The 23,929-nt window shown below is 45.5% G+C and overlaps 1 non-coding gene across 1 annotated transcript; it reads right to left on the minus strand.

Moving 5' to 3' along the window:
* Positions 1-22,079: 22,079 nt before the first annotated feature.
* On the minus strand, positions 22,080-22,161 carry trnas-gcu (transfer RNA serine (anticodon GCU)). The gene has a single exon. It is a non-coding gene; the product is annotated as a tRNA-Ser (tRNA).
* Positions 22,162-23,929: the final 1,768 nt, after the last annotated feature.

Consider the following 23,929-nt stretch of genomic DNA (forward strand, 5'->3'; position numbering starts at 1 on the left):
CCAAGCTTGTGTTGAAGTCTCCTAGAAGGTACAGTCCCTCAGTGCTGGGAATTCGACTGATGGCAGTGTCAAGTGTCACATAGAATTGATCCTTGACATCTGGGGTGGAGGTGAGTGTCGGGACATAGATGCACATGAGATTAACTGGGCCCACACGTGTTGACAAATGAAGAGTAAGAAGTCTCTCTGAGCCTACTGTGGGTGGTTCACTCATCTCAAGTGGCGTGTATTTTACTGTGAAACCCACTCCATGCTCACGAGTTGCCTCTTGGGCTTTCCCCTGCCAGAAGAAGGTATAGTGTTTCTCTTTGAGGGATCCACTTTGAACGAGTCTAGTTTCTTGCAGCACAGCAATGTCCACATTGAGCATTGTGAGTTCTTTGTCAATCACAGCTGTCTTGTGTGTGTCATCAACCTGCAGAAGGTTGTCAGTAAGGCCAGGACACATGGTCCTTACATTCCAGCTTGTGATGCGAAGCACTGGTGTCTTCTTCGTTGAGTTTATTTTTCTTGGTGCATAGATTATCAATCCGTCTGTTGAGAGATGACTCTCTAAGCTCCAAGCACCCATTGAAGCAAGCAGGTCGTGGCTTCACAGCACCTAACTGACTGGGGGCTGCCCAGCTTGGAGTGAATGGTAGCTGTCCAATGAGACACTAAGAGCTCTCCCACTGTCCGAAGTAACCCCTGGCGCTCATATTCTACACCAATTGAATGAGAGCTGATAATCAATAACTGTTTATTCCCGGGTTGTGCTCATGTTCAACCACGAAGCTGGAGTGTCCTCTCCAGGGCACAGGCCTGGGCAAACAGTCTGGAGACCCTGAGCATCAGGACCCCCTCTCAGCATTGCTCGTATTGTCCAAAGGAAAGGAAAAACCAATACTGTTTGTTACCAGTTCTGCTGTAGGAGTTGCTGGAAAACTGCCTGATAAGTCACAGGTAACCGCCTCCAGGACTCCACTCCGGATTTACTGTCCAGGTTTACTGCCTCAGCCTTCTTATTTATTTATTTAGAGATACAGTACTGAAACAGGCCCTTCCAGCCCACCGAGTCTGTACCGACCATCAACCACCCATTTATACTAATCCTACATTAATCCCATATTCCTACCACATCCGCTCAATTCCCCTCCCACCTACCTACACTAGGGGCAATTTACAATGGCCAATTTACCTATCAACCTGCAAGTCTTTGGCTGTGGGAGGAAACTGGAGCACCCGGCAGAAACCCACGCAGTCACAGGGAGAACTTGTAAACTCTGCACAGGCAGTAACCAGAATCGAACGCGGGTCACTGGAGGTGTGAGGCTGCGGTGCTAACCACTGCGCCACTGTGTCTTCTCGAGACACCCCTTGAAAAGTGAGACTTTTTGCCCAGAGATGGGGCTCTGTTTCTTGGCATCAGGATGGAACCACACACCAGTGGGCCTGTATGACATGCACAAGGATATCACACACTGCCCCATCCCTGGGACAGCTCAGAGTCAGACACTGAACAGATTGCAATCCACAAGGACATCACAACCTTCCCGCTGTCTGGGACAGGTCAGTGTGATACACCAAACAAACAGCACACCACAGGGACCTCATAAATGCCATGTCCCTGTGACAGATCAAGGTCAGACAATGCAAATATTGCAACCACAGGAACATCACAATTTGCCCCATCCCTAGGACAGCTCAGGGTCTGACATTGAACATATTGCAACAACAAGGACATTGCTGTATAACTCCCTCCATTCTGAAAAACAAGCATTCACCCTACTTTTTACCCTGCAGCCAATTTTGGATCCACACTGCCACTGCCCCTTTAATCCCATCTGCTTGAATTTTGTTAGCAAGTCATAGAGAGATGCAAAACTGAAACAGGCCATCCGGCCCACTGAGTCTGTGCTGACCAACCACCACCCATTTATAGTAATCCTACACCATAATCCCATATTCCCTACCACATCCCCACCATTCTCTTACCTACACTAGGGGCAATTTGCAACAGCCAATTTACCTATCAACCTGCAGTCTTTGCTCGTGGGAGGAAACCAGAGCACCCAGCAGAAACACACACAGTCACAGGGAGAACTTGCAAACTCTGCACAGGCAGTACCCAGAACTGAACCTGGGTTGCGAGAGCTGTGAGGTTGCAGTGCCAACCACTGTGCCATTGTGCTGCCCCAAGTCTAGTTTATTGTACCTTTTCAAACACAATTTTGACGTCCAGACACGTACCATCAACCTCACCACCCTCGTCAACTGTCTCTGAAACTTCATCAAATAAATTAATTCATTAATTATTTCAGACACAATCTTCTGTTAACCAATCTGTACTGGCTGTCATTTATTAGCCGATGTTCTACCAAGTGACAGTTAATTTCCTCCTGGATAATTGTCTCTAAAAGTTTCCCCACCACCGACATTAGACTAATTGGTCTGTAGTTCCTGGGTTTATCTCTCTTTTTAAACAAGGCTGTAATATTCACAACCCTTGCAGACTTATCTTTTAATTCTGGAAAGTCTATTGCAGACAATCACTTTGGGCATGACTTTAACCAATTAAAGCAACAGGATACTTGATTAATAAGTCCAGAACTTTTATTGAAAGTAAAATTATACTTAACAAACTTGGGGAATATAACTTTACAGCTCTGGGGACTGGTCGAGCTTGGTCTCAGAGTGTCACAGTCCTCTTTGTCCAGTCTAGATCCCTCATCAGGTGGAGAACTTGGTCGATGATCTGAGCCTTTACCCATGAGGCCTACTAGTGTTCCTGCACACTGAAACCTTACAAGATCCCTACTTTTAACCCCTGGATGGCCATCACACCACCATGTAAAATAATAATTGGTCCTAGCTATTGCGAGGTACATTTAATTAGTTCTTAATAATGTCTTCCACTAACAGTCACCTGTCCTCAGAATCTCAGACATGAGTACAATGGAGTGGTTTCACACTGTCTCCCAATCTGATCTGAAACAAGTTTCCTGTTCATTAAATCTAGACTCTTGAAGGTCACGATGTACCATACCATGGGTTTTATCAGGGGTCCTAGAAAGGTCCATTGTTTGAATAAATTTAGCTGAAACTGCCCTTTCACACAAAGACACAGAAACTCACAGTAATTAGATTGAACTAACTTTAAATGAAAACCCATTCTCTCTAAAATGATTATTGATTCATTAATTATAACTCAATCAAGGTTCATTACTTTTACAATCATCTGTTTCATGATGGGTAGCTACTCATTAATTATACAGGATATAAACGTTAGTACTGAACACAAAATGGTTCCTTTGGTCATGTGTTAATTCTAAAATGGCTTTCTTAACGTTGTTAGTTGTGACAATGGATACATTATAAAAATGATCAAGTTAAACTAAGATCGAACTACCCAAGCTTCCCTCCATCCTCCAGTCCTCTGGCATCATTCGCATATTCAAGGAGGATTGAAAGATTGTGGTTCGAGTCTCCACTATTTCCACCCTTACTTCCCTCAGCAACCCAGGATGCAGCCCATCCAGACCGGGTGACCTTTCTACTGTGAGCACTGCTAACCTTGTAATTGTCTCCTCTTTATCTATTTTCATCCCCTCCAAATTCTCCACTTCCTCCTCCTTTACTGTGACATTTGCATCATCCGTTTTTTTTGCGATGATAGATTAAATGTACTTAATTAGTACCTCAGCCACACCCGCTGCCTCCACAGGATCTCGTAATTGACCCACCCTTTCATTGACTGTCCATATGTTTGGTAAAAGACTTCAGTGTTCCCAGTTATGTGACCTGCTAATCTTTTCTCATACATCTTGCTGATCTCTTTTCCTTTTTCAACTCTCCTCTGCTCTTTCTGTATTCTGCTTGTTTCTCTACTGCATCTGAGTCCTCACATGATTTCTCAGTGAATGTTTTTTGAACTATTTTGCAAAAGGATTTAGTTTTGTAAATTTCTCCCTCGCTCCCCTCATGGTCAGGCAGAAAGTTTATCTGCTGTGTTTTCAAACAGCAATAGCTTTATTTGAAAAGCCATTGTGACAGGATTCCGGGTTTTAATCCAGTCACAAATCTGGTTCTGATGTCTTGTGGCTCCAGCTGTCACATGACCTGTCAGAGGATGACCTCATAATTGACCAAGTCATGGAGCTGTGGGTTGATGTTTAAATTGTTTCAAAATAATTTTCCAGAAGGACAATCAAAATGAATCGATCTATAAAAGGTAGATTTTGTGAATTTGTGCTCCCAGTGGAAATTCCTGCAGAGTCTGCTGGTTTTCGTATCCCCAATTCCCCACAGGAAGCTCTGTGCTTGGAGTCTGTATTCCTTCCATCAACATTATACAGAATCATTTCATGGGAGACCCCAGTGTGAATTGTAGACAGGTGGGTCAGTTTTAACTTTCAAGGTAACACAGGAGCAAAATACTGCAGATACTGGAAATCTGAAATAAAAACAGAAAAGTCTGGAAATACTCAGCAGGTCTGGCAGCATCTGTGGAGATAGAGACAGAGTTAACGTTTCAGATCTGTGACCTTTCAACAGAACTGAGCTGAAATTGTCTGAGGGACTGAGATTGTGGAATCAATTTCAGGGTCAAAGATTTTGTACTTGATAAGGATAGGAAGATGGAGATTATTAAGTACAGTGCAAAAATATAGATGCTTTTACATTATTTAAATCAAAATTGATTTAAACTTTGTGCTCATGAATCCTATCTTTTGATCACAATGACACTGATAACAATGGAAAAAGCAAGACTTGCATTTCACGACTTTTCAAGTGCAGTCACTCAACATTGCAATAGAGTACTCGACAATAAAGATGTCTAAGATTCCCACCACACAACTGCCAGACGATGACCATCCCAAACAAGAGAGAATCTAACCATCTTCCTTTGACATTCAATGGCATTACCATCGCTGAATCCCCCACTATCAACAACCTGGGGGTTACCATTGAGCAGAAACTGAACTGCAGTAGCCATATAAATATTATGGCTACAAGAGCAGGTCAGAGACTAGGAATCCTGCGGCAAGTAACTCACCTCCTGACTCCCCAAAGCCTGTCCACAAGTCAGGAGTGTGATGGAATACTCTCCACTTGTCTGGCTGGGTGCAGCTCCAACAATACTCAAGAAACTCAACAGGACAAAGCAGTCGGCTGATTGGCACCCCATTTACAACATTCATGCCCTCCATCACTGGCACACAGTGGCAGCAGTGTGTACCATCCACAAGATGCACTGCAGCAATGCGCCAAGGCTCCTTAGACAGCACCTTCCAAACCCGCGACCTTTATCACCGAGAAGGACAAGGGCAGCAGATGCATGGGAACACCACAACCTGCAAGTTCCCCTCCAAGCCACACACCATCCTGAATTGTAACTGTATCACCGTTCCTTCACTGTTGCTGGGTCAAAATCCTGGAACTCTCTTCATAACAGCAGCACATGGACTGCAGTGGTTCAAGAAGGCAGCTCAGCACCACCTTCTCAAGGCAATTAGGGATGGGTAATAAATGCTGGCCCAGCCAGCGACACCCACCTCCCATGAATGAATTAAAAAAATGATAATATCCTGTAATCCTCCAAAGTAGAAAATACAGATGGAAATGAAAAATAATAAAACACAGTCAGCATGGATTTCACAAAGAAAGACTTGATTAACCTTATCTTTGAAAAATCAACAGCAAGAGTAATATCGCAGATGTAGAAGAGTTTAAGTTAATAAAGCCTCATCCATTTATGTGCTTGAACCATCAAATTGTGGGTGAACAAACAAACACACTAACTGACAGAGCTGCATGTTGTTCTTTCTAAATTACCCTAAAGTAGGGTGTTAATGAGTTAAAGCTTCAGGTTGCTGCAACCAGAATAGCCATTGTCCACTATCAGTTTTACTGTTATAAATAAAGGGTGGAACATTCATTGTGAATCTGTAGAAACAGTCTGGTCCTGCACACTGCAGACACATCCACGTCATCACCAACCAGCTCTCCTATAATCGGTGCAGTTATTTGACTTTGCCCCATTAGCTCCATGGAATTACTTTTAAAAGATTTTAAATTACAAGCAGTTTTGTTAATGTTCAGCCTTTGAGAAAAAATCATTCCCTGGCCACAGTGGAGACAGCATTGAATATAAAACAGTAGACTACCAGGTAACACAGTGAAAGCTGATCAGCTAATCTATAATTACTTACTTTTCTTACTTTTGCTCTTGCTATTCAGTTTTTCGTCATTTTCAGCTCCTGACTGTGGATATTATTGTGATTAAATATGAAAAGATGCACTGCGTCTCAGCCCCGGTATATTGGCTCTTTCTCTGCACAGTGCTGTAGACACTCAGATACTGACAGTGTCTCTCCCTCCCTCAACTTTCCAGCCCTGACGGTGCAGAAAGCGCTGCTCTAAGTTACACATTCTGACTATTTACAGTTGATTAGTGAGAGATTATTAACGTATCCTCCTGCAGCGCTGCCTCGGTTAATAACAGCAGATCGAAGTCACATTTCAGATACAGAAACAGACGCATCAATTATTCACTCTTTCCCAGAGTGAGTGAGGCCGGGACAAGCAGCAACATTCCGGCCCCACACTCTGCAATTACCCAGCACCAGTGGAAAGCAGTGAATACAGATTCAATCAGTGGGTTAATGTCCATTACAGGGATGCAAGATTCCACGGCCCAGGACAAACATCCCCATACACCGAGAACAAGCTCAGGAAAACCCGGGGAGTTAATATTCCCAATCACTGAGCATTCCAGTAACATTGAACAAGTTCCAGAACTGAGTGAACCTTTCAAAGTACAGAAGTGATGACGAGGTCAAAAAGGTCTGAACAGTTGAGGTGACTGAGCGGTTTCAGCTTCTCTGTTCAGGTTGCAGCTTTCACTGGAGGCATGTGTTTAAATCCCACTTCTGACAACTTGATTTTCAGTTACTTTGCAGAGCTTCCTTGAAGGTTTGAGGTAGAGTAAATACTGAGGAACTGTTTCTAACTGCTGAACGGTCAGTAACCGAAGGTTACAGATTTAAGGTGACTCACAAAACCAGAAGGAACTTGAGGAAAAATTCCTTTCTGCAACGTGGGGTTAGGATTTCAGTTATGTGGATAGATTGGAGAAGCTGGGGTTGTTCTCCTCAGAGAGGAGATTTGATAGAGGTGTTCACAATCATGAGGGGTCGTGACAGACCCGATAGAGAGAAACTGTAGGTAGAAGGATTGAGACTCAGGTAAAAGCTGTGGCTCAGTTGGTCACACTCACCTCGAAATCACAAGCTTCTGGGTTCAGATTTCACAGCTGACACTCCAGTGCAGCACTGAGGGTGTTGAAGGTGCTGCCTTTCAGGTGTGATGTTAAACCAAGACCTGGTCTGCATGTTTGGGTGAATGTAAAAGATCCCATGCTGCAATTTCAAACAAGTGAAGAGCAATTCTCCCTGGTGTTGTGATCAATATTTGCCCCTCAATCAGATCAGTTGGTCATTATCACATTGCTGTTTGTGGGTATTAGCTGCTGCATTTCTGACATTGCAACAGTGATTACACTTCAAAAGTATTTCATTGTCTACAAAGTGCTTTGATATATCCAGTGGTCAGGAAAGGTGCTATATAAATGCAAGTCTTTTCTTTCTTTATCACAACACATTGCTGTGTAAACAATGGTTCCTCATGTCACCTCTGGTTCTTCTGCCAATCACCTGATATCTGTGTCCTCTGCTTACTGACCCTTTTACCACTGGAAACAGTTTCTCCTTATTTAAACTATTGAAAACCTCCATGATTTTGAACAAATGTGTCAAAACTTTTCTGAATTTTCTCTGCTGCAAGGAGAACAACCCCAGCTTCTCCAATCTCTCCACATAATTGAAATCCCTCACCCTGCTACCATTGTGGTAAATCTCTTTTTTATTCTTTCCCGGGTTGTGGGCACTGCTGACACAATGTGATTCCTGTCAACGGAGCGGCCCGCTGACATCATCGGAGAGCGCCAAGCTGCTCATAGGCACAGCTACATCTTGCCAGGATTAAGTGGCACATGCACAGGATGATGTCATGGCTCAGCACCAACATCATCGCATATCCGCCCATGGTCCATCTTCGCACATTCACGCTAAAGCGTCATCGGGTATCCAGCCTCTCACTCAGCTGAAGGAAGCGGCTGAATGGGGGACTTTGAGGTTGGAGCTCTCCCCCCTCGGCCTTGACGCTTCTTCTCCTCAGCTGCTCGCTCTCCACCTCGCTGCTCCCCTGGATCATTGTTCTCCGTTCGCGTCACCCAGCTCTCCTGCCACTCGCTCCCAGCCCCCCAACCCCCACTCCAGCCATTAGCTCTAGGCCGTGCCACTTCCCTCCTCTTGGCCACTCGTTCTTCACTCCTACGTCACACGTTATGAGAGGCATAGATAGTGTAGATAGCCAGAGTGTGTTTGCCATGGTCGGGGTGACTAAAACTAGAGGGCATAGATTTAAGCTAAGAGGGAGGAGGTTTAAAGGGGGTCAAAGGGGTAAATTTTTCACAGAAAGAATAGTGGGTATCTGGAATGAGCTGCCTGGTGGAGGCAGGAACAGTAGTGACATTTAAGAGGCATCTGGACAGGTACTTGAATGAGCAAGGCATGGAGGGATATGGAATTAATGCAGGCAGGTCGGATTAGTATAGATAGGCATAATGTTCGGCATGGACGCGGTGGGCCGAAGGGCCTGGTTCTATGCTGTACGACTCTGTGACGCTCTGTGACTCCTGTTAATTGTTTAATTATCCACCACCATTCAGGACTGGATGTGTAAGGACTGCAGAGCTTTGATCTGATCTGTTGATTGTGAGATTGCTTTGCTCTGTCTGTTGCATGCTGCTTCCACTATTTGACATGCAAGTAATCCTGTATTGCAGCTTCACCAGGTTGACACCTCATTTTTAGGTCTGCTTGGTGCTGTTCCTGACATGCCCTCCTGCACACTTCATTGAACCACTATTGCTCCCTTGGCTTGATGGTAATGGTAGAGTGAGGGATATGCCAGGCCAGGAGGTAACATATTGTGTTTAAATACAATTCTGCTGCTGCTGATGACCCACAGTGCCTCATGGATGCCCAGTTTTGAGCTGCCAGATCTGTTCATTTGTTCCCTCAGATATAATTGAAATAAAAAAATTCTGAAGAAATGCATGAACTAAATATAAAGGAGAGAGAAATAAATACTGACAAAATAGATGGCAGCATTTGGAAGGTAAAAAGATTTCAGTTTTATTATTGATGAGTGAGAGGAATTTATCACACTTTGGGGCTTCTGTAAGTGGATTTACTGTATCAGAGTAGAAGTACTGTATCTGGCCTTGTTAGCTGAGTTGGTAGAGCATGAGACTTTTAATCTCAGGGTCTTGGATTTGAGACCCTTGTGTGGTTGTTCTTCCCTTTTTCAGTCTTCATCGGCAGAGAGTTCAAGGAGTGTTTGAAATTAAATTCAACAACATCACCAGATTTCAACGCCCACCCCCCCCCCCACCCCCGTCCCAGTGTAGTTGACAGGACCCACAACCTCTGTCCTCCCCCCTCCCCCCCGTCCCAGTGTAGTTGACAGGACTCTCAACCTCTGCCTTCCCCCTTCCCCTCCCTCCCTGAACTGCGACAGAGTTCCCCTTGTCCTCACTTTCCACCCCACCTGCCTCCACATCCAAAGGATCATCCGCCACCATTTCCACCACCTCCAGCGTGATGCCAGCACCAAACGCATCCTCCCCTCCCCTGTCAGCATTCCGAAGGGATCGTTCCCTCCACGACACCTTAGTCCACTCCTCCATTATCCCTGACACCTCATCCCCTTCCCAAGGCACCTTCTCATGCAATCGCAGGAGATATAATACCTACCCTTTTCCCTCCTCTCTGCTCATTATTTAAAGCCCAAACACTCCTTTCAGGTGAAGCAGCGATTTACTTGTACTTCTTTCAATTTAGTGTACTGTATTCGCTGCTCACATTGCAGTCTCCTCCAAATTGGGGAGACCAAACGCAGATTATGTCGAACACCTCTGCTCAGTCCGAAAGCATGACCCCGAGCTTCTGGTTCCTTGCCGTTTCAACACTCCCCCCTGCTCTCATGTCAACATTTCTGTCTTGGGCCTGTTCCAGTATTCCAGTGAACATCTCCATGGAAAGATCAATCTTACACGCTGGCTCAAATGTTGGATTTTGTATGTTTAGTATCTTTTCTCATCCAAAGATTACACGATCAATCATTCACCACTCTGTCTTCTCCTGAACTTCGAGTTCAAATTTGTTTGTGAAGTTGAGTGACACGTTAAGACATTACAGTCTTTGTCTTTGTGAAGGAAGTGATTTCGGAATGGCTGTTTGAAACTGCCCCTCCTTGCACAGAAATTCAGTGCAAATACTCAAATCACCCACAATTTCTTTGTGAGAAATTTGTTCACAATTGCATTCGACATGGAAACCGCCTCAACATTAATCTCACTGAAGGAAAGTGTGACTGTGTTGTTTGTGTCAGAGTGTTGGTGCCGTTATGTGTCGCTCTTAACCAAGACTGGGACACAACGCAAGGTTGATCCAAGGTTGGCATATATTATCATTCAGGAGCAAGAAAAATCAAAAGGAACCTAACAAGAAAACCCAGTCTCCAGATGTGAGAATCTGTCGATCCGCTTTGGGAAAGTAAATCAGAGCAGAATGAAGGGTGAACTGTCCGACTGCCCAGAAGAGATGAAGACACAGCTCAGTCAGCACGTTCCCCTGGTTTATGATGCTGGAACATTCCTCACACAGAAATTATTCAACCCGATGACAAACGTGCTTACAGCCAATAATTTGTTAAGATAATTTATTTTGAGCTACAACACAAACAGCTACTCGACAATATGGAAAATTGCCCAGGTGTGCCCTCTCCATAAAAAAAAAGCAGGACAAATCCAATCTGACCAATTACCGCCCCATCAGTCTACTATCAATCATCAGCAAAGTGATGGAAGATGTCATCAACAGTGATATCAATCACCACGCATTTAGCAATAATCTGCTCATCGATGCTCAGTTTAGATTCTGCCAGGGCCTCTCGGATCCAGGCAAACATTTGGAAGCTGGAGTATAATGTGGGAAAATGTGAGGTTATTCACTTTGGTAGTAAGAACAGATAAATTAAATATTATTTAAATTGCGAGAGACTACAGAATGCTGCGGTATAGAAGGATCTGGGTGTCTTCGTACATGAATCACAAAAAGTTAGCATGCAGCTAGAGCAAATAATTAGGAAGGCAAATGGAATGTTACCCTTTGTTACAAAGGGGAATGGAGTATAAAAGGAGAGAAGCCTTGCGACAAATGTACAGGGTGTTGGTGAAACCACACCTGGAGTACTGTGTACAGTTTTGGTCTCCTTATTTAAGGAGGGATATACTTGCATTGGAGGCAATTTTGAGAAAGAGGTGGGCAACTGTCTATTCCCCACCACAGCCACCTCGAGGGCATTGTGCGGAGGGGGTGAGACCGGGCGTGCAGGAAGTATCTGATGGGGAGGGCTCTTCTCACCACCAGCCAAGTTTCATCTTGGTGCTTGTTTGAAAGTTCTGGTGATGAGGCATTCCGCCAAATGACTTTGGAAGTTTGCTCGGGGAACCATCCGACTGGATCCACCATCTCCTTTTCCTGTAGGGCCTTGAGGACATTCCATGCAGACCACTACCTGAAGGATTGGTGGTCAAAGATGTTTTTCCACAGAAACTTTCCCACGAAGGATATGTGGTACGGCACGGTCCAACTGGATGGAGCATTCCGCGGCAATGTGACCAGGCCCATCCTTCACAACACTGGGGACAGATAGAACCTCAGCACGTAGTGACACTTGGAGATTGTGTACTGGGAATCTGCGCACAGCTTGATGCAGCTGCACACGAAGGTAGTCATCAGGATGAGGGCGACGTTGGGTACATTTTTCCCGCCCTTATCCAGGGGTTTAAACATTGTGTCCCTCCAGACCTGGTCCATTTTGGAACTGCATATGAAGCGGAAAATGGCTCGGGTGATCGCCACAGCGCAGGAGTGGCGTATGGGCCAGACCTGCACCACGTAAGCAACGTGAGCGCCTCGCACCTGATCACCAGGTTCTGACCCACAATGGAGAGAGATCGCTGCTCCCACATGCTCAGCTTATGGTGTATCCTGGCTACTCGCTACTTCCAGGTTTTGGTGCACGCCCCGGCCCTTCCGAACCCTATCCCCAGCACCGTCAGGTAGTCTGACCTGATGGTGAAGGGGACAAAGGATCGGTCAGCCCAGTTCCCAAAGAACATGGACTCGCACTTGCCGTGGTTAACTTTGGCTCCCGAGGCGAGTTCGAACTGGTCGCAGATGCTGATCAGTCTGCAAACGGACAGCAGATCCGAGCAAAAGACGGCGACGTCATCCAGGTACAGGGAAGTTTTAACCTGAGTGACTCCACTGCCTCGGATTGTAACCCCCCCTTTATGCTTGCATCCTTCCTAATAGACTCAGCAAAGGGTTCAAAACAGCAAACAAACAAGACAGAGGAGAGAGGACTGCCCTGTCTGTCTTTGCAAAGCAGGTGTCGAAAAAGATGCAGTGGTTTTTATCGCGGTTCATCCCAAGCAGCTGTGTAACACAGGAGTCTGTGCTCGACAGGGTGTTCTCAGGGATGCACACCGAGATAAACATCAACTGCTGCTGAAGGACTATCAATTGGGTGAAAGACGCCCTTTGGTCTGCCCGAAACTTGCTGGTCTTCCAGCGCAAAGAGTTGTCCACGACCTAATGTTGCAGACTGGCACATTCCAAGGTCCAAGACTACGTGCTGAGGGACGCACTACATCTTGGGGCAGCCGCTGCAAAGGTTCACTGGGGAAGACCACTGTGTAAGGTACCCCCACCAAGGTGAAGTGAGGGACTGGATCCATGGAAATCCCCTCGGGCTGTATCTAGAAAATATTTCTCCGCCTCCAGGCTCACTTCTTTGACCAGGAGTCCTCCTCCCGACCAGCAGACCCATTCACCCACCTCCAGCATTCTCCCTCTACTTGGACCCCTCCCCCTGGCCACTTACCCACTCTTGATCTCTTCATTGAAAACTGTCGGCTAGACATTTGTCATCTCAATTTCTTTGCCCCCCTCACTCACTCTAACCTGTCCCCCTCTGATTTTGAGGCACTCCGTTCTCTCAGGTCCAACCCCGACATGGTCATCAAACCTGCAGACAAGGGTGGTGCTGTTGTTGTATGGCGTACCGACCTCTACCTTGCAGAGGGTCAGCGCCAACTCACAGACACTTCTTCCTACCTCCCTCTGGACCATGACCCCATCACCGAACATCAAGCCACTTTCCAAAGGACTGTCACTGACCTCATCTCCTCTGGAGAGCTTCCCTCTACAGCTTCCAACCTCATAGTCCCGCAACCCCGGACAGCCCGCTTCTACCTCCATCCCACAATCCACAAACGGGTATGTCCCGGCAGACCCATTGTGTCAGCCTGCTCCTGCCCCACTGAACTTATTTCTTCCTATCTTGACTCTATCTTTTCTCCGCTGGTCCAGTCTCTTCCCACCTACATCCGTGACTCTTCTGACGCCTTACGTCATTTTGACAATTTCCAGTTTCCTGGTCCCAACCGCCTCATCTTCACTATGGACGTCCAATCGCGCTGCACCTCCATCCCCCACCAGGATGGTTTGAGGGCTCTCCGCTTCTTCCTGGAACAGAGGCCCAAACAGTCCCCATCCACCACCACCCTCCTCCGCCTGGCTGAACTTGTTCTCACATTGAACAACTTCTCCTTCAACTCCACGCACTTCCTTCAAGTAAAAGGTGTCGCTATGGGTACCCGCATGGGTCCTAGTTATGCCTGTCTTTTTGTGGGATATGTCGAGCATTCTTTGTTCCAGCCCTACTCAGGCCCCCTCCCCCAACTCTTTTTCCGGTACATTGATGACTGTATCGGTGCCGTTTCCTGCTCCCGCCCCGAACTGGAAAACTTTATCAACTTTGCTTCCAATTTCCACCCTTCTCTCACCCATACGTGGTCCATCTCTGACACTTCCCTTCCCTTCCTCGACTTCTCTGTCTCCATCTCTGGGGATAGGTTGTCTCCCAATATCCATTATAAGCCCACCGACTCCCACAGCTACCTCGACTACACTTCTTCACACCCTACCTCCTGTAAGGACTCCATTCCATTCTCCAGGTTTCTTCGTCTTCGACGCATCTGCTCTGATGATGCTACCTTCCATGACGGTGCTTCTGGTGTGACCTCCTTTTTCCTCAACCGAGGAATCCCCCCCACTGTTGTTGACAGGGCCCTCAACCGTGTCCGGCCCATTTCCCGTACTTCTGCCCTCAACCCTTCCCCTCCCTCCCAGAACCGTGACAGGGTTCCCCTTGTCCTCACTTTCCACCCCATCAGCCTCCATATCCAAAGGATCATCCTCTGCCATTTTTGCCACCTCCAGCGTGATGCCACTACCAAACGCATCTTCCCCTCCCTTCCCCTGTCAGCATTCCGAAGGGATTGTTCCCTCCGCGACAACCTGGTCCACTCCTCCATTACCTCCACCACCTCGTCCCCATCCCATGGCACCTTCCCCTGCAATCGCAGGAGGTGTAATACCTGCCCATTTACCTCCTCTCTCCTCACTATCCCAGGCCCCTTGTACTCCTTTCAGGTGAAGCAGCGATTTACTTGTACTTCTTTCGATGTAGTATACTGTATTCGCTGCTCACAATGTGGTCTCCTCTATATTGGGGAGACCAAGCGCAGACTGGGTGACCGTTTTGCGGAACACCTGCACTCGGTCCGCAAGCAGGACCCTGAGCTTCCGGTTTCTTGCCATTTCAACACTCCCCCCTGCTCTCATGCTCACATCTCTGTCCTGGGATTGCAGCAGTGTTCCAGTGAACATCAACACAAGCTCGAGGAACAGCATCTCATCTATCGATTAGGCACACTGCAGCCTGCCGGACTGAACATTGAGTTCAATAATTTCAGAGCATGACAGCCCCCCATTTTACTTTCATTTTTAGTTGTTTTTTCTTTTTTCTTCTTTTTTGCTTTTTTACATTTTTTACAACCTTTTATATTGCTGACCTTTTGGTCAGCTATGTGGCCTTGTCCAACCTGCACCTTCTCCTTTGTAATCTCTTGCCCCACCCGCACCTCACTTCCTTATAACCTGTGACATTTTTAATACTTGTCAGTTCCGAAGAAGGGTCAGTGACCCGAAACGTTAACTCTGCTTCTCTTTCCACAGATGCTGCCAGACCTGCTGAGTGGTTCCAGTATTTCTTGTTTTTATTCTAGAAAATATTTGTTTGCTGCAAAAAGTACATGGCAGGTAAAATGAAATGGACGGGTTGTGAGGCAATTCATTCCTGTACTGAAGGAAACTGATCTTCTTTGCAATCTTTGTATTGTTGACTTGGTGCTGTTTTTGAACTGTTTTGTAATGTATCTTTTTATAGTTTTTTTAACGAATAAAGTAGATGTTGGAAATAAAAAAAAAAGTTCAGAGAAGGTTCACTGGATTTATTCCTGTGATGAAGGGGTTGTCTTGTGAGGAAGATTGAGCAGGTTGGACCTATCCTGATTGGAGTTTAGAAACATGAGAGGTGATCGTATTGAGACATATAAGATTCTGAAGGGTCTTGATAGGGTAGATGCTGAGAGGATGTTTCCCCTCGTGGTGGAATCTAGAACTTGGGGACACAGTTTCAGAATTAGGGATTTTCCATTTAAGAAGGAAATGAGGTGGAATTTCTTCTCTCAGACAGTCGTTCATCTTTGGATTTTTATCTACAAGGAAGTCAAGGGTTATGGGGGGCAGGCAAGAAAGTGGGGTTGATGCCATGATCAGATCAGTCATGATCCTATTGAATGGCGGAGAAGGCTCGAGGGGCCAAATGGCCTCCTCCTGCTACTATTTCTGTTCTTATGATCTCATTGCAGCTTGTTCCAAATAGAGACAAAAGAGTGGAATTCCAGAGGAGAGGTGAGAGTAATTACCTTTGAGTGAGTGTGGCATCAAGGATCCCTAGCAAAATTGAAATCAATGGGAATCAGGGGAAAACTGTCCACTTGTTGGAGTCCTACCTAGCACAAAGCAAGATGATTATGGTTGGTGGAGGCCGATCATCTCAATCCAGGACATTGCCTCAGGAGTTTCTCAGGGTAGTGTCCTAGGCTCAACCATCCTCAGCTGTTTTATTAATGAGTTTCCGCTCAACTTAAGTCAGAAGTGGGAATGTTAGGTGTTGATTCACAACTCCTCAGATACTGAAGCAGTCCATGTCCGCAAGCAGCGAGACCTGAACAACATTCAGGCTTGAGATGATAAGTGATAAGCGACTTGGTTGCCACAAAAGTGCCACGCAGTGAACATCTCCAATGAGAGAGAATCAAACCATCTACCTTTTAATACTCAGCAGCATTATCATCACTGAATCCCTCACCAACAACATCTTGGGGGTTACCATTGACCAGAAACTAAACTGGACCAGTCACATCTATGCTGCAGCTTATAGCGTAGGTCAGAAATTGGGAATTCTGCAGCAAGTATCTCACCTCCTGACATGCCAAAGCCTGTCCATTATCTACAAGGCACAAGTCAGGAGTGTGATGGAATACTCTCCACTTTTCTGGATAGCTGCAGCTCCAACAACACATAAAGAGCTCAATACCACCCAGGACAAAGCAGTCCTCTTCATCGGTACCTCACCCACCACTTTAAACATTCACTCCCTCCACCACCAGAGCACAGTGGCAGCAGTGTGTACCACCTACAAGATGCACTGCAGTAACTCGCTAAGTAACGTTCGACAGCACCATCCAAACCCGTGATCACTACCACCTCGAAGGACAAGGGCAGCAGATGCATGGGAACACCACCACCTGCAGGTTCACCTCCAAGTCACTCACCATCATGACTTGGAACTATATTACCATTTCTTCACTGTTGCTAGGTCAAAATCCTGGAACTCCCTCCACAATAGCACTGTGGGTGTTCCTGCACCACATTGACTGCAGCAGTTCAAGAAGGCAGCTCCCCACCACATTCTCAAGGGCAATTAGAGATGGGCAATAAATGCCAGCCTTGCCAGCGATACTCACACCCAAGAACGAATAAAAAACAAATCATTCTCCACAGATTCCCCACAATCCAGGCTTGGACATTTACTTCAGGAGCACAGAGCTTTATATAACTACAACATGAGTTCCAATCTTCAGATTCCATTAGCCTTTCACATTATTTTCTACCAGTCCACTAGCTTTTAGTGATTCAGCACTCGGGTCTCTGCTTCTCCTGTTTCTAACATCTCACCCCTTATAAAAAAACACTCTGATCTATCTTTCGTAGGTCCTAGATGACCCCACATTTTAAACTCCATCTGCCAAAGCATTGCTCACTCACTGAAGCTATCAAGAAGATTTGAAAATAAATTTCTTGCCAAAGGATAATGTTCTGCTTCTGCTCCCTCGCCATTTGCTTTTCCCATTAGTATTTCATTTGGAGTAAATCCAGAGAAAGTGAAGATGGAAGGAAGGAGGGAGGGAAAAATCTTGCTCCTTTTCGTGATCCCTATTTGATCTTCATTCCAGTCCAATTTGGGTGAAGAATTCCGATTGCCTGTCTCAATTTTAATAAAGTATAAGCAATTCTGGAATCACCAGCGAGATATTGACCAGAACATGTTTCCAGGCCAACTTTCCACAAAAGCTCCCAAACAACAATGTACTAGACACTTCATAAACTGACGACAAAATTGGGATCCGAACCCACACATTCAAAGCAAAATGCATGAGCACGCCACCATCTTAACCTCTCGACCACCTTGTCAGCTGTTTGGACAGTACAGATCCTGGCTGTGCAGCCAGATGTGCAATGATGGAAATGCAGCTTCTGTAAGTAAATGAAATTTCCATCACATCAGGTCATGGCCTGTTGGGAATGGAGCGGTGTGAAACATTTCCAGACCATGTCCAACACGTTTCGACTCAGTATGAAAATCCACCACGGAAACACAATCATATCATCACATCATGATTAACATCACTCAGACACCTGAACCATGAGGTCACTGACGAAGTCATGATGACCGAATTTCTCATGAAATGACAACTGAACTAACTGACTGGAAGAATTGCTTTAATTCCACATGATCAGAGAGGCACAGCCTCATATAAATGAAACGTTACAATTCTAAACTGGGTGCAGGAGCAGAGAGACAATGTACACCAATGTTAGAAGGATTGAAAAGGTAGCTAAGAGCAAACAGGACACTTGGCTTTATTAATAGAGGCATAGAGTAAAAACATATAAGTTATGCTAAACCTTTATAGAATACTGGGAATGAATGGCCTCTTCCTGTACCTCCACAGAAAGCTTCCATTCCAGGTTTACACACACTCATCAGGATCACTCTCCACAGATCCTGCCACTCCAGGCTCGGACACCCACTTCAGGATCACTCTCCACAGATCCCGCCACTCCAGGCTCGGACACCCACTTCAGGATCACTCTCCATACATCCCAGCACTATGGGCTCGGAGACCCTCTTCAGAGATCCTAAATCTCCAGACACGGACATCCTTTGAGGACCACTCTCCACAGATTCTTCCCTCGAGGCTCAGACACCCTCTTCAGAATCACTCTCCATACATCCCGCCACTCCACACACGGATATCTCCCTCAGGATCCGATCAAGGAATGTTGCTTGTCACTTATCAGCTCAAGCCTGAATGTTGTTCAGGTCTTGCTGCTTGCAGGCACAGACTGCTTCAGTATCTGAGGAGTTGTGAATCATCAGCGAACATTCCCACTTCTGACTTATGTTGAAGAGAAAGCCATCAATGAAACAGCTGAGGATGGTTGGGCCTCGGACACTGCCCTGAGAAACTAGGTATCCAGTCATGAATGGTGGTGGACAATTAAATAACGAACCAGATGAGGAGGGCCCAAAAACATTCCTATCCTCAATGTTGGTGGAGCCGAGCACGTCAGTGCAAAAGGTGAAGCTGGGGCATTTGAAACCATCTTCAGTCAGAAATTGCTCAGTGGATGATTCATCTCGGCCTCTTGAGGTCCCCAGCATCAGAGCTTCCAGTTTTCAGCCAATTTGCTTCACTCCACATAATGGCAAGAAACAGCTGAAGGCACTCGATACAGCAAAGACTATGGGGCCTAACAACATTCCGGCTCTAGTACTGAAGACTTGTGCTCCAGAACTCGCTGCACCCTCAGCCAAGCTGTTCCAGGAGAGCTACAACACAGGCATCTACTTGACAATGTGGAAAATTGTCCAAGTGTGCCCTCTCCATAAAAAAAATGCAGGACAAATCCAATCTGACCAATTGCCACCCCATCAGTCGACTATCAATCAACAGCAAAGTGATGGAAGATGTCACCAAAAGTGCTATCAAGCACCACACATGTAGCAATAATCTGATCATTGATGCTCAGTTTAGGTTCTGCCAGGGTCTCTCAGCTCCAGGAAATAATTTGGCAGATAGAGGAGAATGTGGGAAAATGTGAGGTTATCCACTTTGGTAGGAAGAATAGAAAAGGAAAATATTATTTAAATTGTGAGAGATTACAGAATGCTGCGGTGTAGAAGGATCTGGGTGTCCTCGTACATGAATCACAAAAAGTTACCATGCAGGTACAGCAAATAATTAGGAAGGCAAATGGAATGTTACCCATTATTGCAAGGGGGATGGAGCATAAAAGTAGAGAAGTCTTGCTACAAATGTACATGGTGCTGGTGAAACCACACCTGGAGTACTGTGTACAGTTTTGGTCTCCTTATTTAAGGAGGGATATACTTGCATTGGAGGCAGGTGAGAGAAGGTTCATTGGATTGATTCCTGTGATGAAGGTGTTGTCTTATGAGGAAAGCTGAGCAGGATGGACTGATACTCATTGTAGTTGTGAAAAATGAAAGGTGAACGTATTGAGACATATAAGATTCTGAGGGGGCTTGACAGGGTAGATGCTGAGAGGATGTTTCCTCTCGTGGTGGAATCTAGAACTAGGGGACACAGTTTCAGATTTAGGGCTTTTTCATTTAAGAAGGTATTTCTTCTCTCAGAGGGTCATTAATCTTTGGAATTCTTTACCGCAGAGAGCAGTGGAGGCTGGGTCATTGAATGTCTTCAAGACTTTTACCTACAAGAGAGCCAAGGGTTATGTGGGCAGGCAAGAAAGTGGGGTTGAGGTCATGATCAGGTCAGCCATGATCCTATTGAATGGCGGAGCAAGCTCGAGGGGCCAAATGGCCTACTCCTGCTATTAGTTCTTCTGATCTTATGTTCGTATGATCTCATTGCAGCTTGGTCCAAGCAGAGACGAAAGAGTGGAATTCCAGAGGAGAGGTGAGAGTGATTACCCTTGAGTGAGTGTGGCATCAAGGATCCCCAGCAAAATTGAAGTCAATGGGAATCAGGGGGAAAACTCTCCACTTGTTGAAGTCATACCTCGCCCAAAACAAGATGTTGTGGTTCGTGGAGGCCAATCATCTCAGCCCAAGACATTGCCTCAAGAGTTTCTCAGGGTAGTGTCCTAGACCCAAACATCCCAGCTGTTTCATTGACGACTTTCTCTTCAACATAAGTCAGAAGTGGGAATGTTAGATGATGATTCACAACTCTTCAGATACTGAAGCAGTCTGTGCCTGCAAGCAGCAAGACCTGAACAACATTCAGGCTTGAGCTGATAAGTGACAAGCAACCTTCTGGCCACACAAGTGCCAAGCAGTGAACATCTCCAATGAGAGAGAAAAAAAATCTACCTTTTGATATTCAGAAGCATTATCATCGTTAAATCCCCCACCATCCACATCTTGACCAGAAACGTAACTAGACCAGTCACATCTATGCTGTGGCTATCAGCGCAGGTCAGAGATTACGAATTCTGCAGCAAGTATCTCACCTCCTGACACCCCAAATCCTGTCCACCATCTACAAGGCACAAGTCAGGAGTGTGATGGAATACATCCCACTCAACAACACTCAAGAAGCTCAACACCATCCAGGACAAAGCAGCGCACTTGATCGGCACCTAACCCGCCACCTTAAACATTCAATCCCTCCACAACCTGTAAACAGTGGCTGCAGTGTGTACCATCTCCATATGCACTGCAGCAAGTATCCTTCAATAGCACCTTCCAAACTCGTGACCACTACCACCTCGAAGGACAAGGGCAGCACATGCATGGGAACTCACTACCTGCAGGTTCCCCTCTAAGTCACTCACCATCCTGACTTGGAACAATATAGCCATTTCTTCACTGTTGTTGGGTCACAATCCTGGAACTCCCTCCCCAATAGCACTGTGGGTGTTCCTGCACCATATGGACTGCATCAGTTCAAGAAGGCAGCTCTCCACCACCTTCTCAACGGCAATAGGAATGGGTAATAAATGCTCGCCTTATCAGCGATACTCACACCCAAGAATGAATAAAAACCAAATCACTCTCCACAGATTCCCCACAATCTGGGCTTGGACATTTACTTCAGGAGCACAGAGCTTTATATCACTGCAACATGAGTTCCAATCTTCAGATTCTGTTCACTTTTCACATTATTTTCTACCAGTCCACTAGCTTTTATTAATTCAGTATTCGGGTCTCTGCTCCTCCGCCGTTTCTAACATCTCACCTCTTACAAAAAAACACTCTAATCTAGGTAGTAGGTAGGAGATGACCCCTCATTTTAAACTCCATCTGCCAAAGCATTGCTCACTCACTTAATCTATCAAGAAGATTTGAAAATAAATTTCTTGCCAAAGGATAATTTTCTGCATCTGCTCCCTCGCCATTTACTTTTCCCATTTGTCTTTCACTTGGTGCAAATCCAGAGAAAGTAAAGATGGAAGGAAGGAGGGGAGGAAAAATCCTGCTCCGTTTCGTGATCCCTATTTGATCTTCATTCCAGTGCAGTTTGGGTGAAGAATTCCAATTGTCTGTCTCAATTTTAATAAAGTATAACCAATCCTGGAATCACTGTCTGGACATTGACAAGAACAGGTTTCGAGGCTGACTTTACACATAAACAATACACTGAACAGTTCATAAACTAGCGACAAGAATGGGATTCGAATCCACGTGTGCAGAGCACAATGGATTAGCAGTCCATCGCCTTAACCTCTCGGCCACCTTGTCGGTTGCATAAACATGGCTGTCACCTTCAGCACAGCTTCTGGCTGTGCAGCCAGCTGTGGAATGATGGAAATATATCTTCTGTCAGTCAATGAAGTTGGGAATGGAGCGGTGTGAAACATTTCCAGACCATGTCCAACACGTTTCTACTCAGTGTGAAAACCCACCACGGAAAGACTGGAACATACAATCATTTCATCACATCATGATTAACATCACTCAGACACCTGAACCATTAGGTCACTGACGAAGTCATGATGACCGAATTTCTCATGAAATGACAACTGAACTAACTGACTGGAAGAATTGCTTTAACTTCACATGATCAGCGAGGCACAGCCTCAGGCCGACTTGTCGGGTGGTGGAAACAGATATCACTGCTTCTGATCTTCACCAGAACAGAGAGTGAGATGTAACATTGATCATCAAACAGACTGTGAGAGAATACAACAGAATAAAACAAATGGAGAGACACTGTGGAATAACAAATAGATTTGATTGGAATGTTGAAATTTTGATTGGAATGGATAAAACACCAGAAACAGCAGATTAAATTGGGATTCTCATCATTATATTGATCTGGGACAGAAAAGAGAAACTGATGGAAAGAAGAGAAGAAGGAAGAAAAGAAAGGATGGAACTGTTCAATTTTTTCAGTTTTTTCACTCGCTCATCAAAGCTGATAAAAAAAATTGCAAATAACAGAGAATTTCACCAAAGAGGGAGATTAAATGTTGCTGAAACCTTGGATCGAAGGATGCCCCAACAGATCACCTGTTTAACTGTCTCCTCACTGGGGGATTTCAATCAGTGAGCAATATTATTCTCTACTTTTTTTGTTAATTGGTCCCAGAAATGTCACTTGGAATTAATATCTGTGTTCCTATTCCTGAATAATAAAATTGTGAGGTTCTCGATATTTTCTGGACACAGTTCCTGCTGAAAGAACTAAGAACTCTTTTCTAATTTACACAATATCCTTGGTGCTGCTCTCTCTTCTCCCAAACTTCATCTCATGTGACTGTTACATCATCACTCTGACAGTGGGAGGGGTTGATCCCACTATCTTCAGCATTAACCCTTTACATCCTTATACCACACTGTCTGTCCAAAAAAAATGGGTGGAGGGAACTTCCTTCATTTATCAAAACACCAACAGCAGCACAGTGGCGCAATGGTTAGCACCGCAGCCTCACAGCTCCAGCGACCAGGATTCAGTTCTGGGTACTGCCTGTGTGGAGTTTGCAAGTTCTCCCTGTGTCTGTGTGGGTTTCCGCCGGGTGCTCTGGTTTCTTTCCACCTCCAAAAGACTTGCAGGTTGATAGATAAATTGGCCATTGGAAATTGTCCCTTGTGTAGGTACGTGGCAGGAGAATGGTGGGGATGTGGTAGAGAATGTGGGATTAATGTAGGATTAGTATAAATGGGTGGTTGCTGGTTGGCACAGACTCGGTGGGCCGAAGGGCCTGTTTCAGTGCTGTATCTCTAAATAAGAAAAGTAAAATAAAAGCTACCAGTCGTAAATCAACTCAAACCCATTAGAGAGATAGAGGGAGACTGTCAGAGAACTTCCTGCATCCAGTCCTGACCCTGTCACACTCAGCAGCTTCTCACCCAGACCCCACTCTCATCAACACTGAACATTGTTACCGAGACCCTTCAAATACTGTTTATAAAAGGTAGAAAAATTCAAACTTCATCACAGCTAGATTGAATAGAACAAAGTTTAATATCTTCTCGTCATCACTCGGTAACCACATGAGACAGTCCT

Source organism: Heterodontus francisci, unplaced genomic scaffold (assembly GCF_036365525.1).
Source record: "Heterodontus francisci isolate sHetFra1 unplaced genomic scaffold, sHetFra1.hap1 HAP1_SCAFFOLD_43, whole genome shotgun sequence".
Classification (NCBI taxonomy): Eukaryota; Metazoa; Chordata; class Chondrichthyes; order Heterodontiformes; family Heterodontidae; genus Heterodontus; species Heterodontus francisci.